Source organism: Orbicella faveolata, unplaced genomic scaffold (assembly GCF_042242905.1).
Source record: "Orbicella faveolata isolate gen_17 unplaced genomic scaffold, um_ofav_v1 contig_35, whole genome shotgun sequence".
NCBI classification, from domain to species: domain Eukaryota; kingdom Metazoa; phylum Cnidaria; class Anthozoa; order Scleractinia; family Merulinidae; genus Orbicella; species Orbicella faveolata.
In genome coordinates this window covers 18,101,716-18,114,276 of record NW_028301564.1, presented here as the reverse complement: position 1 = coordinate 18,114,276, position 12,561 = coordinate 18,101,716, and the positions used below count along the sequence as shown (strand labels likewise).

General features: G+C 36.8%; 3 long non-coding RNA genes across 3 annotated transcripts; 2 read left to right on the top strand and 1 right to left on the bottom strand.

Annotated features, from left to right (window-relative positions):
• The first annotated feature begins 3,458 nt into the window (after nucleotides 1-3,458).
• LOC149103588 (uncharacterized) lies at nucleotides 3,459-4,127 on the top strand. Its single transcript, XR_016202200.1, has 2 exons — nucleotides 3,459-3,688; nucleotides 3,891-4,127. It is a non-coding gene; the product is annotated as an uncharacterized LOC149103588 (long non-coding RNA).
• A 3,183-nt stretch (nucleotides 4,128-7,310) lies between these two features.
• Nucleotides 7,311-8,279, top strand: LOC110055621 (uncharacterized). The gene is made up of 2 exons (XR_002297383.2): nucleotides 7,311-7,579; nucleotides 8,040-8,279. It is a non-coding gene; the product is annotated as an uncharacterized LOC110055621 (long non-coding RNA).
• Nucleotides 8,280-10,556: 2,277 nt separating this feature from the next.
• LOC149103587 (uncharacterized) lies at nucleotides 10,557-11,897 on the bottom strand. The gene is made up of 2 exons (XR_016202129.1): nucleotides 11,695-11,897; nucleotides 10,557-10,804 (listed from the first exon to the last, which is right to left on the bottom strand). It is a non-coding gene; the product is annotated as an uncharacterized LOC149103587 (long non-coding RNA).
• Between the last annotated feature and the right edge of the window lie 664 nt (nucleotides 11,898-12,561).

Here is a 12,561-nt window from a genome sequence, read left to right as displayed (position 1 = left end):
ATTTGCCCTCAGTTTTAATGTAAAACAGATCAAATGTATAGAAGCTAAGTTGACGAAGGTCACGCAGGACATGGAAGCACTAGAAAATAAGAAGAGCAATTATAACAGCATATTCAAGAGCATACTCAAACAGCACATCAACAAAAGGAGAAGGAAAAAAGAAAACCGCAGAAAGTCAAATGAAAGAAAGAGGAAGCGTACTGAAAACAACGTCCAACGAGTTTATGGAATCTGTGTTGGAAACCCGCTAGGAAATGATTTTCCACAATGCCTTGTGTACCCTCCTATAACGGCCGTCCCGGAAGAGTGTATTAAAGTTAAGGATGTTGCCACGTCGTTATTTAGAGGAGATGGGCCATACATCGCACAGCTCTTGGAAGGAAATTATTTCACCAATGCTGCAAGAAGCAGAATCACCACAAACCTTGAGCAGGAAGTCAGAGATTATGTTTACACCTTCATGTACCTTGAAGAGTACACTCTGACGGAAAGCATTGCTGCTTCTTGCAGCATTGGTAAAAAAGACTCCCATAGCAGCACAAGCGGCGACGAAGAACTCGACGACAGCGAAGATGAAAATGAGTGCCAGTGAAAGTTGCATTCGAAAATAACAGTGTTAAATAATTCTTTTCAGTAGCTACAAATGCTTTTGTCGCCAAACGTTTTTTTAAAGCAGAAGGAAAGTTTGTAATAAATTTGTATCCTGCCTTCTATATTTATTCTATAGCAATTTTTTTTGATATTCAAACATTATGCCATTTTAAAGTTGTCCTAAAATATTTCACATGACTCCCCCCTTTTTCCCTTATTTTTTTGGGATGGCCCCCCCTCGAAAGCCATTTTTTTCGCATGCCCCCCCACCAAATCCCACCAGCCCCCCCTACTTTATAAAAAATGAACGGTCCCTTAGGTGATATAACTCCGTTAAAACGCTTTGACATATTTGTTATGTCCTGAATAAGTTGGGGAAAACATTTTTTTAATTACGCGATTCCAACTTAATGTTTTGTAAATTTTTAGGCAACAGTCAGTTAGCAATTCTGACATGTGCAGACATCTATTGAAACTATTCCAAAAAATTTACATGATTCTGATAGGTCATATGGAACCCAATGCTAAAACTAGAGTTGTGACCTGAGGAAGCCCGAAGTAGGAGGCTAACCACAAGGTGTTAATAATCTTCATTACTCCGTTGTCATCTCCCTGTCTTACAACAAACCTTACCTTCATATAAATCAATATTACAACCGACTACTTAATAGAAATGCCTATAGTTTTAACCACAGAAAAATGAGTGAAAGAGAGCTTTAGGATTGCCTGCCATGAACTTTTGGTGTATTTTGCTATCGACCACAAGGATCCTCTATGCATAGTTCTTGACTTTCTTTTCAATTCAGTTTTGTCTAATGGTCTTAGAGCTATGAGTCATTATCAAAAAAATAAACCAAGCCGATGAAGATAAAACTTTCAACTGTGAACTTTACAGTGCGCATAAGTTTAAATTTATGGTTAATGCATTGCGCATCCCTACTGCGCACGATTTTTGCGTCATTAGCGCGCACACATGAGCGCGTGCCCGTACAAAACGTAAGAGATTTCCCTCAAACTAAACTCGATAGCGAAATAAATGCTCTTTCTCTCTTAAAAGGAGCAAGGTGACCCCCACTTTTTATTTCCTAATTTTAATGAGAACAATATCCTCAACAACTGAGAAAAAAATTAGCAAACATCTATGGCTACTTTTTTGGCAAATGAAATAAATACTACAGATGGAGACATAACGGGCCCAACAGCGGATGTCCAAATTATGTTTCCTTTAAAAGGATAAAAAAAATGCAGGGTATGAATAAACAATCAAAGAAACTCAAACTCTCCGTGACATAACACGCTGCATTGAAAGATAATCGAGCTTATTTATTCCGCACGGAGATTACCAAAAGTCACCTAAATAACCGTATTTGTTAGCATTGTGGTGTGAGAACAAGCACAGTGACCCCCTCTTTTTACTACGTTTTTAATATCTCCTCGACCTGTAGCAACAGCATACCAAGTTTCATCGGAAATCTATGGCGGTTTCTTTTACTAGGGAATCACCTTAACTGAAAGTAAACTAAAAATACATTATTTCTTATTACCGCTGTTGCTTCAGCAACAAGCAGTAATTTTCGTTTAATTGACTTACGTACACCGGTAGACTAAGCTATGTTTAATGGCTTTTCTCCAACAAAATACTTAAATTAGCTATTTAACTATAGGTTCATTTTAGCTATAAAGCTTTCTGAAACAACGCCGACGTGAAATTGAGTCATTATGAAAGAGATAGGTTAATCTGAATGTAATAATGTTTGCCTTCCTCGAAAAACAAATTTTGTATCATTGTCTAATCTTAGTTTTAATGTTCGGGTTTTCATATTTCGTTCATCGGAATCTATCACCGAATTTATATCCTAACGCTAACTCTCGCTCAGCCTACCAGCCTGAAGCCAATAACGTTAATGTTAGGTTAAACATATCCATGATACGAATTCATTTCAAATATAGCTCTCAACAAATATTTGCTGATAGAAAAGTAAAGGTTCTGTTGTGTGAAGAACTAAAAGAAAGCTTTTAATTTACGCGTAGGTTTCTCTGCTGACAATTGGAATTTAGACTGACCTGAGGTCGAAATCTATCATGATACCACTTGCTATTTTACGTTATTATTGCCCCACAGTTTGCAATAAGTCATTATTAATATTACAACAATAGAGTTTATATTTGTGGGCATAAATATGTTGACTCAGACTCATTTTATCCCGACCCTTTTAAATTACAACAAACATCACCTTCATATAAATGAATATTACAATACTACGCAATGGAAATGCCTATAGTTTTAACCAGAGAAAAAACTCTTAACAGTGAGTGAAAGAGAGCTTTAGGATTGCCTACCATGTATTTTGCCTGAGAAAGGCCCAAAACATATTTATGCCCGAGAATATAAACTGTATTACTATTATTATCACTTTGAAGGGCATTGAGAAAATAAAAAGTGAAAAGAAGTACAACAAGACAATTTGAACAATCACGCGAGCGATTACAAGTTGAACTGCTTTTATTTACCCTCAATAAAAATACACAATATATCAAGCTAAGCTGACTATAAATTGCAAAGTCTTGCCATTTGAGTTTTCTACAATTGTAAAAGACGTGAAAGGAAAGTTCTATAAGCCTTAAAAAGTGTTGAAATTAATTGCACAATTACTAAACTGTCAGCGGGCTAAAATACATTTTAGCCCGCAAAATTCTCCATTTTAGACCGCAAAATGCGCCACAATGCCCGACAAAGTCATAATAAGAAAACAATATAACAATATTATAACCGCGTTCTATTCAGCTTTGTTCTGCAACTTCATTTCAAAGTCTCAACAACATGTAAATTCGTCCAATCTTTAATAAGAGTTGCGTATTTAATTCGAGCCGTTTATTACAGTATCACCACAACCTAGAAGAAGGGCAGGAGTAAAGTCAAATTACCTCAGAAGAAAGGCAAAACATGGCAAAAATGGCTGCCAAGTTGATTACGTACTTAGCCTGCACTCTTCTCGTGCTGGCACCATTTGTATCCAAATCTGATGCTTTTGGAAACGGACCTAGTGTTACTTGCCCGAACGGGAAGAAATGGTGCTTTGAAAAAACGGGGTTAATGGTGAGAACCTATAAATAGTTTTTCTTTCTTTTTTGTTTTTTGTTGTTTTTTTGTTTTTTTTGTTTTTCACATTTCGCTCAATACTGAGAGCTGCCATTTTGTATAGTTTTTCAATTTGATTTTTTGACCGCTTTCCTCAAAGCTAGAGAGCGAAAACAATATCAATTGCTTTCATATATTTCGCACCCTTTTCCCCTTGTAGGACAGAGACGACAATGCTCTTCGAGCCAAGCGCCGATTGTGTGATGCTGCTGAACGCATGGGCTGTAGAACTGAACGCTGAGTGACGCTAAGGACGAATAAAAGTTTATTAAACCACCAGCAGTCTTGGCCATGATGAAAAGATACCGAAATAATAAATTTGAATGAAGTCACAAATGACATTGTTAAGCATATATAGTGCATGACATGTAAATCAAAATTGAAAGTTTAAAAATTACGTAGCTATGGTCTTGTTTTTTTAGGGTAAAATAAGCAGTTTATAAATGAAATTCCCTAAAGTGCTGAATATTCCTATTAATTCAGGCAACCAGTGAATTTAAATAAAGATCGATCCTACTGGGCTAAGAACAAAGAGACATTAATGCAAGCACTGTAGGAGGAAACTTTTTTGGGGGTGTATGCACGAAATTCAAGATGATAATTTTTCCAGAGATTTGCGCATTGTGGGCGGGGTCAGTCATGTCCCATGTTAAGCTACATACGCAGTGTATCATGACCGTTCCAGGAGGTTTAAGCAAAAGCCACCTTTTCTCAAAAGCAACTTTTTAGTTGTCACAGTTGAGCCTCGGTATTATTTTATCGAACCACACTTCCGAGGCAGCGCGCATCTTCATTTTCTGTCAACATCTCGCGTTCCTCTGTAATATGAATCAATGAAAAAGAAAAAAAAAATGGAAGCCTAGTATATTTTTATAACGTCAACATAAACGTCGTCGGAAACTATTTCCCAAGGGTACGTCTTAATCGTTTATCTTAAATAAATCTAGGAAATTTTTAAGAGTCTGTACGTGTTCATCAGCATGGCGTTATTGAGGTAAAATATTTCGAATCTCTTTCTCCTTTTTAGACATTTATTTTAATCATTTAATTAATTATTTTTATTTTTATAATTATTTTTTCCGAAAAGCTTTTTAGAAATGTTAAACTGCACCAAATTTGCTCTATGGAAAGGAGGAAACAGTGAATGTTTGAGTCACGAACGTTAACCCATTAAGCCTTAAGCGCGGTGAAAGCCACGCAAATAGTAGTCCATTGTCCTAGTAACACCTTTTGCGTCACCATTATCAAGATAAGAGATACGTCAAATAAACAGCTAATACAGCAGGAAAAGTTATATGCAAAAGAGGCGTTAATGGGTACGCCGGGATGAACTTGGCCAGGCGATGAGCCTTCGAATCTGTCGTCTGAGGATAGAAGGAAAAGTTGATCGTTCTCAAAAAAATGGGGAAACACCTAATTTTTTTCAGACAGGGTGCAAGAGGTTTCTCTAAGTTTAGATTGGGCTAAAATGGGTCTTAGAACCCCAGGCATACAATCGTTTTATATCAATTATAGGCGGACAACTGAAACTGCTTGATAAAATGATTGTGTGGGCTTTTGAATTCCACGTGTCAACCTTTACGCTCCTTCCATATGATTCATTTTCTTTCCATCCTTTCTTGTTTTTGGAAGGGAAATAGATTTGCTGATAGATTCGAGTGAATGAAAATCAATATGAAAAATAACTTGTAACTGTTCTCTAACGAATAAAAATGATGTTACAATAAAGCAAAAACCCTTGCTTTGAGGCAATAATAAAGAGACAATCAAAACACACATTTCTTTATACTTTGGTACGCGGCTTTTCCTCAGGGAAGTTAAACATTATAATTCAGAACTAACATGCAGACTCGGCTTCATTTCGGCGTTGTTCTAGAAAGCTTTATAGCTAAAATGAGCTTGTCGTTAAATAGCTAATTTAAGTATTTTGTCGGAGAAAAGCCATTAAACATAGCTTAGTCCACCTGTTTTCCTAAGTCAGTTAAACGAAAATTATTGTTAATTGTTGAAGCATCACTGGCACTAATTAGAAATAATGCATGTGTAGGTAATGTAATCCACAACGGGCCATGCACGTTTAACCATAACCTAACAGACTGTCATTCTAATTACTCCAATGCGTATAATGAGGGTGCAGTGAAGTTTACAATCGAAGCTGAATTAAACAAAAATTACTATTAATCGCTGAAGCAACAACAATAATAAGGAATAATGCATTTTTAGTTTTCGTTCTCTGCAACGGACAATGAAAATTAACCATAAGTTCACAAACTGTCACATTACAGAAATTACTCCGATTCATATAAAGCGCGTACTGTTGTAATAGTTGTAATTTTTTTAGGTAGGTGTCCACAATTAGTAGAGGGAACGCTTCCCCTCAGCTAAACATTTTAGACACTGTAATAAAGTTTATTATTATTTATTATTATTATTGTTATTATTATTACTGTAAAGTTTAGAATGGAACTATAATTTTCATCGGCCTGATTTATTTTTGGCGTAGAACTTAACACATCTGTTTTGTCAATTTCTTATAGCGCCGAGACTATTTCACAAAACTGAATTAAAAGAAAGAAAGAAAATGGGTGCATTGTGATGATAGGAAAATATACCAAATGTTCATGACAGGCAATCTTAAAACCCTCCGGAATGATTCACGGCCGCCGCCATAAAACATGTACTATGCAAGCAAGTGAATACTTATTTGCGAGAATAAGCAACTAAATAACAAAGGGTAAAATAGTACTTATTATCGCCGGTCAAGTGCAAAGGAATTAACGTGCAATGCACGCTTTGCTTGCGTATCCACAACATCTAACGTCTCCACAACGTGTCCCATTCCCAGCAACACAAACGTTTTAATGTTAGTGTGCAAACGGCTAAAGACAGAAAGCCTAAAGTTTAATGAATGTTTCTGGTTTGCCGTAATCTCTAGCAAGTAGGTAGCTGGGATCCCCTCTCAGTTTCCCCGCGTTATCTATTTTATGCTATACTTATCTTATATACATTGAAAAATGAACAAAAGGACTTCTTATAACATAAGATTGCAAGTTTCAACTTTATTTTACTTTTCCTGCATTGTAAACTCTGAATGAAGGACAGCTTTATTAAAGTACTGTATTCAGGTTACACATTGTTCGATTTTCCTCCTTTTTTCAGGAAGTAAAAGCAGAAGTTCACTGAGTTCAACAGCCCAAAAGTGCAGCGACATCACACAGCATGCGTCTTGTAGCAGTGCCATCTTCTCTTCTCCACCTCTGTTGATTGTTCTCAGTCTGCCAGCAACGTTATTAAGAGGTTAAGCATAATTATTTATATTACAAATACATTTCACATATACCTCTCAATAAATATTCTTAGATAGAAAATTAAGTTTTTGTCGTGTGAAGAACTAAAGAAGAACTAAAAGGAAAGGCTGACAATTGAAATCTAATTGCACCATGATACCACTTGCTTATTTTATCATTGTCCCACATTTTGCAATAATCGCTCTTTAACAATATTAAAGAGAGGTCTTCAACTATGTTCCACAACTTTAATTTCAAAGAATCAGCTTCATGTAAATACGTCCAATCGTTAATGGTGGTTGGATATTTAACCCGAGTCATTTGGCACAGTATCATCACAATCTAAAACTAAGGCAGAAGTGAAGTTAAATCGAAGTAGAAGAAGGTAGTAGAAGCAGAAAAATATTGCTCGAACGAAATGGCAACCAAATCGTTTACCTTATTAGCTTGCGTTCTTCTCGTCCTGGTGCTATTCGTAACCAAGTCTGATGCTATTGGGAACGGACCTCCAAGAAGTTGCCCAAAAGGGTCGGCGTGGTGTTATAACGGGAACATCAGGACGGTAACAACCTATAGATAGTGTTTCTTTTTGCAATGTGATGACAAAATACTGAAACAGTTGAACGAAACGTGTAATTTTACATCGCTTTTCTATATGATTAACAGGCAGCTTTTCTTACAACCACTGATTAATATTTAGCCCTTTCCAAACAGCAAATGTTTGGTGACACCGTACTGGTCTACATGTATGGTGTCAAACATGTTTGATCACCGTCCAAACGAACAAAATGTTTTACAATGTTTGATAAAATGTTTGTCGTCGTTAAAACTTTACCACACAAGATCAAACGCGATCAAACATGGTCAATCACGGTTTCCAAACGACAAAATGTTTGGTAACCGAACGATATTTGATCGTGTATTATGTCAGTTTTATCGCCAAACATTTCCCATTGTGGCTGTTGATATCAAATCGTTTTCAATTTATGTTTTTTTTTTTTTACATTTTTTTTCCCTTTAAGGTCAGAGAGGACAATGCCCTTCGAGCCAAACGCCAGTTGTGTGACGCTGCTGCACTCATGGGTTGTAGAATTGAACACTAACTGACGCTAATATAAGTGCAAACAAAAAGTTAAACAACCAGCAGTCTTGAAAATTACGGAAATTGAAGAAATATGGAAGATGAAAGAAGACATGACTGACATTATTCAAAATATGTAGTACAAGATCGTTAACAGTGCGAATTAAAATGAATAAAATTATGTTCCTATATTTTTGTTTTAAGACCACGATAGATATAACGAGTTTATACTGAAAAGTTACTCCGTAGAGCATATATTTAAGCATGCATCAATTCAAGCAGCCTACAATTTTTATTCCGCAATTTTATAGTGTAGTGGTGATCGAATGTTGAAGACAGCTTGATCCAGGATTTCTTCTTTATCACTATAAACCTGCTTAAAGAAATTTCATCGCCTCCACCAAAAAGAACTAAAACCCTACATGAAGGTTTCAAATCCTGGTTTGAGGACACCCAAGAGAGTGATTTTTAGCAAAGCTGTATACAGCTTTGTTCCACAACACTCACTCCGTGAAAATGTCACCGGCTCTCAATTCGTTAAATCATTATTGGTAGCTAGCCATTTAGTCGAGGCGTTTCTAGAACAACCCGGCCATCAAATAAAAATTAGTTGGTACGCGCGCAAAAAGCGTTGTCCTCTGGCTTGACCCGTCATGGAGAAATATAAATTAATGCAATTCAATAGCTTTCATTAGGGTAGTCATCCTGGAGTAAGAGTAACTATACCATGCTCCACAAATATGACAAGCGTACGCGTATTTTTAGGGCGTTTTTTAATTTTTATTTTATTTGAATTTTTTTATTTGGGGGAACGTGTTTAATAAAACAATTGCACCACTCGCGCTCGTTGCATATGAGATGATTATAACCAACTCGGTACCACGCGCCTCGTTGCTAATCTATCATGGCATATCCAACGCTTGCTCGTGAAAAATTTTTATGTATTACATTTTATAACTTTCTTGAACTGAACCAAATTTACCCTAAGCAAGGGAGAGAGCTGTGAACATTCAGAGTTCCAAAAATGCCAACCCTTTAACTCTCAAGCGCTCTAAAGGGCTTCTTTCTTTCCAACTTGGTATCCATCCCTAAAGAATATTAAGGCGATTGCTCAACCTCGTTCCTCTATCATGATTGAATCTCGAGAGTCACGTTCAATAATCAATGTTCTAACATGGCTGGCTCCGAGGCTTTCATGAGAAAATTACAAATTTGTTAAGTTTCTGTTGTCCCTCGATTCCCAAAAGAGGCTTGAATGCAAAGAAAACACCGCCAAATATAGAAGTAAGTCCTGAAAGCCTCGGAGCCATATGTTAAAACACCTGAATTGTAAGCGAGCAACGCTTGATGTTTTATCAAGGCCCAATAAGGGACAATAAGTTTATGTCTGTAGATGCTGCTCAGTTTCGTTTGTGTAAAAATCTAGCAAATTGTCTGTTGTCGATGAATAAGAGCGCCGCCGATGTGTGTTTTGTACAGTCAGTAAAACATGACAAATTGGACTCCCGCACTTTCTGTCAAAACGTACATCGAACTCAGATAATATCTCTAGTTTTTAAATATGTTTAAGGTTGATAAATGTTTGAGAACATATTAAAAGCCTAGCTGAAAATATGTGAATACAACAGAAATAATCAGCAAAGTTACGATGACGCTTTCTTTAATCAACTCGAACAACGATTTCGATTTTGTTGGCTTAGTTATCAAAACTCCTTGTCTATCTTATTTTCGCAGTGTAAAATTTCACTGTGTTAAAGAAGCACACATGATGTTAGTAGCCTTTTGGCGTTGGTAAAAATTGTTGCAGCATCTCAGCACAAAAGACAAAGAAGGAAATCTTTGTCAAGGTTTGTTGGCAATCGAAAATACCGACTCGGACTTGAAAGTGCACGCGCTGCACTATGCAAATGCAGCGCGAAATTGAAGTCTTGTTTTCGACCCTGAAAAACTCACCTTTTCCATCAGCTCAGAGTATAAACCTATATGTAAGAGCCCTGGATCTTATTCATTGCCTTATTCCCTGCCATCGCTGTGAAAAATCAGCAAGAGAATCTCGCAACTCTCACCATTTGATCACGGAACGTGACAACATCCACGCGAGAGCCCCCAGCATGTGCGTGGATCCGCGCGGATATATGACGTCAGGATGGCACAATTTGTTCTAAAAATAGAAAAATTGTCCCATATCATAGGTGCGCGCGGATCATAAGACTTACGGTCTCCGTCCCCGATTATGGCTCCTGGTTAAAATAATGATATCTCGAAGGTGACCCATTCTCTCGAAGGGGACAGGGATGTTTGGTTTTCATGCTTAAAAGAAGTTATTGAACGTTTGATTCCATTTTCTGGAGACAACTCTCAAAGATGGCTATCTATTACGTTTACTTGGGGTAAAGATTAATTCGAGGAAACAGAAGTTTGTTGCTAGGAACCTTAAAACACAGATAAGATCACTTCATTAAAGGCCAATCCACGTATATTTGAATGAAATACGTTCTCAACAAATATAAGTTTTACTTTTCACACTAAAAGTCTGATTACATCCAATATTTTTTTTATTAATGAGCTTCAAGGGGCATTCCTTGCCATTATAGAATGTACAACTGGGGTCTACTCTTGGGTCTCACATCCGTAACTATCAGGATCTTGACAAATTCGTCCAGGCGTCAAAGGCTCCACTGTGGGCTCGATATAAACTCGTGTCTCCTGAAATAAATTTTAAAATACGAAATGTTCATTATTTGGTTATGAGTAGTTGACGAATGGTTTTGTTATCTGTAGGAATCTAAATAGAAGAAATGTCGTATCGTTTTTATTATTATTAATTTGTGGAGGTTCCACGAAGAATCATGAACGAGGAACGAGATGGGGATTTGGAGAAAATGTTAGGCAAGTAAACTGCACCATTATCTAAATGCCCATTGTTTAAACTGATGAGAAAAACCTCAACGACAAGATTAAAAGCAAAGAGAAAATAGAATGGGAATACAGTTCACTTGGCACAGACCAGTTTTAAAAGACAACTATATATGAAACACTTTGATGCGACGCGTTGCTTTACTTTTAATTCTTCTGGTGGTTTCCTTCTTTGACCGTATGGACTAGCAAAGATCAAAGAATCAGTCGACATGAAATATAAAAGAATGGTCACTCGGAAAAAATAGCAAAGAATTGTGAATAGTCGGTAATGTTACCAGATTCTTCGAAACGGGAACAACGTCAATAGCGTTTTTTTTACGTTTTATATCAGCCTGCACATCTCAGTTATTAAAAATTTAATGACTTGTACTCAGTTTTCAGTGGCAGTCATTACTGTTTAGCAATGGACCTTTTCCTTGTTGTCTTATGACAGACAAAGCTAAAGAACTCTCACGATGAAACCCAAAGACCGCCGTAGAAAGTTATTGGTGGCAATGGTATAAGAGGTGCTCAAAGGGGACAGCGTTGCGACTTAGATTGAAAATGGCTGTAGCGTTTTAAATTGGAAACGAAGAAGCGCAACCTCTCTTCCTTGGAATGATCAAAACGTTTCAGCCATTTTGATTATAAAGTCGATCATTAAAATCGTTCTTAACCACGGTATAGACGCTCGTTACCTCTACGTTTTTGAAAGTTCTCTTTCCTCTTCGTCGTCTGAGTGGCCATGTGCTATGTACTGCGTCGGTACTAACAATGCACTGCTGGTAGATAATGAAACTAAGCAGTAACAGAGTAGTTATAAATTTTCTTAGCATGGTTACGTTGCGGTCTTGTCCTGAAGTGAAGGACGCGGTGTATCCGTCCCATTATAATGGCTCACATGACGCCCCCCAAAAAATGCATCGTGTTACCGAATGCTTTCTCAAACAATTACTAATGGGATGAAAGTTAAGTATTTGTTCAAGTCAGGAGGCACCCGTCAGATGAATTTTCGTCATAAAACGTCTTGAGCTGTTTTGCTGCTAGTTGTGACACATAGAAGTGGTGACATAAACCTTCCTGCCTTTTGCATGTGTTGACAAAGACTTCCCTCAGTGATTCTAAAAAGTCATTTTTAATTCATTCCAAAGTGTACTAAGTGCATTAAAGCAAAACGAACTTTTAAGCCGTTGTTCGCGTTTCTTTATTTAATGGTCTGTTGAGTGTGGGCAAACGAAGAGATACTATGGCACTACTATTTTCCATAATTGTTCTTTTTTTATATAGATTTTCATTGTTCCGAAAATAGGTATTTTTTCGTCAAAAAGACAACAAAATTCAAAAACAAACAAAAAAGAGGAATGATATTCGTGTTTGAAGGCCGCAGCTAGTTAAAAATCCCAAAAAAGGTTGATTAATGAAAAGAAAACAGGATGTATTGTGTTAAAACAAGTAAGTGCAACAAAATCGATACTAATCAAGCATAAAGGGAACACTTCGAAACTGAAAATACAGTATTTAGATATTGCTCCGTTAATAATGGTGTTTTACAAGTTTTCTTTCTT